Below are 5,049 nucleotides of genomic sequence, written 5' to 3'. Positions count from 1 at the left end.
TGTCTTTATTCAACCTCAAATACTATGTAACTATGTGTAGCGATCTATTAAACTTTGTGGACTGTGAATACTGTGTAGCCACATAAACTCCTCTATTGGTTGTGCATAGTTAATAATTGTGCATAAATCCTTACATCAATTCATTACTTAATAAACATTGAAGATTGTTTCTAGTAAGTATTTTCAAAACATGTGAATTGCAAACCATATGAATAACGCCAATAAAGCAAACATCAAGTGTTAATCACAATGAGCAAAAAAAAATGTTTTCCCAACCGTGATATAATCAAATAGCAACACCGTTGAATCTATTAACCAATTAACCATCCATGCACCCGGCAATTGACTTTTAGACAAAAGGAAGGGATATGTTTACTTCCCTTTATTCTAAGGCATCACATATAGATGAGGTTCTGTTCGATTGTATCCACAATGTCTGCCAGTTAGATCCAAAGCGATCTCTCCTGTTATTGTGATCGGCCGTTTCCTCCGTTTTTTGCAGATCGGTAAGCTGGCCACAGCTTTCTCCTTACCCTCCAATCGATTCCCTCCACACCGTTTGAATGGCAATGTCCGCCCGACGATGTCTCAAGAGAAAAAAAAGATGGAGAAAGGAAACACAGCTGTCTAAGTGCAGTATTCCAAATATTTATTCAACAAAACATAACGAAATGCACTTACAGGATTGTAGAATTAAAAAAACACAGTGAACAGTAACGCATCCTCAGCTGTAAGAGACCAAAGTCAGTTGTTTCCTTGACGCGTTTCGTCTATGGACTTTATCAAAAGGGATCCTGCCTTTGTCTCTTACCGGAACTTAAAATATCAAACAAATTGATCCTCCCTCTTCCTCGAGGGAGGTTGCACTTTCCACACCTGAATTTTTAACACTTGATGATTGCCCACAGGTTAGAGTTGTTTCTGCGGGGTTTTATCTGGAGGAGTCTCGTCACTTTCATATACCATTTAAGAATTTATTTAAAAGTATAAAAGTAGTAAAGTGTGACCGGTCGCAAATGCACCCGCAGCTCTCTCACGCCGCCCGCGGCGCACTGAGGAGCAGGAGAGCTGCCGCCGGGCAGAGGACTGCATTACCCAGCAGTCAGCCTGGCGCAACGGAGGTGTGGCCGTGAGGAGACTGAAGGGGCTTCCGAGGTCCAGACACATGAGGTGTGAGGCCGACAGAGATCCTGCAGGTACTGTGCTGTGTGTGACACTGTCAGCATATCACTTCCCTTCTTCTCCATCACTGCATGATACAGTACAGATAGAGTACAGAAGTGATGGAGAAGAAGGGGAGTGATATACTGATAGTAGTATCTGTGACTGTGTGTGACGCCTGTGTACCCTCCTGCCTCCATAGTACTCCACACTAAAAAATGTATTAACCCTTGCACAGCGCGCCCTGGTTACTATTAAAAAAAAGTATGTGGGGGGATGCTCAATGAGGACAGTATGGGGTCCATACTGTTCCCATTGAGCATCCCCCCACACACTTTTTTTTACTATAATTTACAGGACTTGAAAAATAACTTGTCCCCTCGTCACGCCGGTGCCGGACAAGTGACAGCGCGCGCCGGTTTGAATAGTAACCAGGGCGCACTGTGCAAGGGTTAATATTTTTTTTTTACTGTAGTTCTTTAAAGCACCTCTTTATTGCAGTAAAAATGCTCTTTCAGCCCTTGCACTGCAGCGCCTTGTGCTATCAGAGCTTAGTAACAGCCACAACCCTCAGCATCATCACACAGACATATATTGAGGAGCATGGGAGGGGGCATATCTGGTCATCTCAGTTACATTACCAAGAGCAATGGATTTTACTCTTGTGCCTTTTAAAAGCAATAATGTCATGAATAACTGGCCCTTCCTCTTTCAATGTGAGTGCTGCTGTACAAGGGACAACAGTAAGTTACAATAAGAACAGAATACATACTGTCCATTGAGATTATGGCTGGTGGGTGGTTTGGCAGGGGGCTGTACATAGCTTCCCCCCCAAAAAAAAAATCACAGCAGCCTGCCTCAATACTCCTCTCAAGAGCCCTCAGCAAATATGTGTTAGTCCACAGGAGTGGGTGCTCCTAGGTGGGCTGCATTTTCACTCAGACTGCCCTAGGTAACACCTACATGTGCTGCTGAGCCTCCTACAGCCAGGAAATGAGGCGGAATATATCTAATCCACATTGTGAGAAGCTTGCAGTGTGCAGTGACATCAGAGGAAGCAATTTCAGTCCAGAAAAGGAGCCGGCACAACTGTACAAGACTGAAGGAAAGGCCGGAGTTCAGCTTTAAGAACCCCTGTTCTGGGGTCATTTTTTAGCTGTATGTGTCCCCATAAGGGTGATTTCCCTTCACTTCCTGTTCAGTTGTCAGCTGTCTGACAGAACAGAAAAAAATTGATATGGGCACCCTTTCTCGCTTTATTCAAACACTTAAAGGAGAACACAGTTCCCCACAGTTCTCCTTAGGGTAACGGGAGGACACAAACTAGCGTCCTCCCGTCACGCTAAGCTCAGTATACCGCGAGCTACAGCTCGCGGTATACTGAGAGGCCGCAGTATACCGCGAGCTACTGCTTGCGGTATACTGAGACGCCGCAGCTGAAGCAGATCCCGACAATTATGTCTGGATCCGCCCAGCTGCGTGAATGACAGCTGGCTCTGCCTATCTAGAGGCAGAGCCAGCTGTACCCACCCCCTCCCCGTCCGATCCGCCAGTCAGCGCTGGAGGAGCGGGGAATCCAGCCCCTCCCCTGTCACGGCAGAGAGCCGTGACAGGATCGAGAAGTGAGCGAGCGCCGGTATGTGTTTGCTCACTTCCCGATCTACTGAGCGTACCTGTGACAAACTCATTGTCACAGGTCGGCTAGAACTATGAGGTGAGTGAAAAGCACTCACCTCATAGTTCTCCTTTAGGCCCCGTTCACATGTAGCAAATTATTGCGCGATTTCCGCCGCCATATCGCGCATTTTTGCCGCGCGATATCGCGAGAAGTCGCCGGCCAATGCTATTCAATGGAGCTGTCTTAACTCCATGTCGCGCGTCGCTCGTCGCGGTCGCAAGTCGCTTCTACCGTACCCTTTTTTCGGCGGATTTTGCGCGATTTTGCCTTTTTTCTATAGAGCCCGACGGAGAAGGTCGCGCTACCGTCGCTGGAACGTCGCCCCGAAAGTCGCGCTATCCCGGCCGTGCGGATCCGCTGCAAAAGGTATGTCGCTACGTGTGAATGGGGTCTTAACTGGAGTTGGGTTTTAACCAGTTGAAGTCTGCGGTGTTATACCCCCTTCCTGGCCAGGCCATTTTTCAGTATTCAGCGCTGCAGTACTTTGACTGATGTTTATTCCGTCATGCAACTCTGTACTGATATTATTTTGATACCTTTTTTGGGGGACAGATAGAGCTTTCTTTTGGTGGTATTTAATCACCACTGGGGGGTTTATTTTTTACTATAATAAGGAAAAATGACCGAAAAAACCCCCAAAAAACAGTTTTCCCTATATTAAATTACAAAACATTACCCAATTTTTTGGTAAAATATAAAAGACGGGGTCACGTCGGGTAAAAAGACACTAATCGGGGGCGTGGCTTGGACATGGCGGCGTGAAGACGCACATTTGTGGAGCTCTGCAGCCCTTCGGCCGACACCCTGCAGCTGTCTGGGGATCACGGACAGACCGATCTACACCGTTTCTTTCTCCGCTCGGGCACGGCTCGCAGCTCCCGCGCGGCCAGCAGCATGGGGCCTACTAAAGTTGCCACTCCAGGCCCGGCCTCGAACACTCGGTATGGGAGACAGGCACCCGCACCGCCCGACAGGCCGCCTCCCGCTCTGAGCCCACCGCCCTCTCCGATCTCTACCCCGGTGTTCCTGAGCGAGACCCCCTCACCTGAGCCGGCGCCTGGTCCCTCACAGCCAGAGACCCACGGTCAGGCGGACGGAGACTGGCGCTCTATTCTGCCGTTCCTCTCCACAAAACAGGACCTGGACACGCTGGCAGACAAGATAGTACTAGCCATGCGCCAAGAAGTGCAGGAGGTCAGAAACCGGGTGGCTTCGGTGGAAGGTCGAGTGGAGATTGTGGAGTCAACCACCTACTCCCTTCAGGACCCAGTGGCCACCCTGGAATCCTCCACGGCCCGATTACAGCAGCAGATGGTAACCAACTGCCTTCAATTGGATGACAGCGAGAACCGCAACAGAAGGAACAACATCCGCCTTTAGGGCATTCCAGAAGCCTCGACTGGAACTGATCTGCGTGCGACAGTGTTTTGGATCCTGAACCATTATCTGGGAAAGCCACCTACAGACGCCCTGGAACTGGATCGGGTACATCAGGTGCAAGGTATGCTAGGCCCACTGGCGAGTGCCCCACGGGATGTCCTCTGCCGAGTTCACTTTTTCTCCATTAAAGAGGAAATCATGCGGAAGGCCTGGGCTGTGGGGCCCATGGAATTTGATGGTGCCCAAGTGACTATAATGCTGGACCTTTCCCGCCATACGCTCCGTATGCGCAGAGTCCTGAGGCCCCTACTAGATGTGATCCGCACATCCGGGGTCATCTACCGCTGGGGACACCCGTTCCATCTAATTGTGAGTAAAGATGACTCGGTCTTTGCCCTACACACCCCTGACCAGCTGCCAACACTGTTTGAGTTCCTGGAGGCGGATGCCATCCCGATCACTTCATGGCTAGACTTTGCTTTGGATCGTCCGGTCCAGGCCCCCAGGATGCAGCGCCAACCCCGTTCCTATAGGGGTTGCCAGCGACCATTTGCCCGGTCTCCCTCAAGACCGGCCCGGTCACAGCCTGAAGCCTGAAATATCCCCAGCGTGAGACCCCAGCGTCCCGGTGTGGACTGATCCATTTATCCCCTCCCCCCCGGTTTTTTTTTTCCTATACGAGTATATATTATTTTTCTATGTTTAACTGACTTTAATTGATGTGGTGGCGCGCATGCCTGGCGCCCAGATGAAGGCAGACTAGGCCCCCCACCGGACCCCTGGCTGTGTAGTGGACTTGGCTGCGGTTCTGAGGGTCCGGGGGGGAGAGG

This window comes from Nanorana parkeri, unplaced genomic scaffold, assembly GCF_000935625.1.
Source record: "Nanorana parkeri isolate BGI_ZX_2015 unplaced genomic scaffold, ASM93562v1 scaffold1907, whole genome shotgun sequence".
Lineage (NCBI taxonomy): Eukaryota > Metazoa > Chordata > Amphibia > Anura > Dicroglossidae > Nanorana > Nanorana parkeri.
This window is presented reverse-complemented; position numbering follows the sequence as displayed.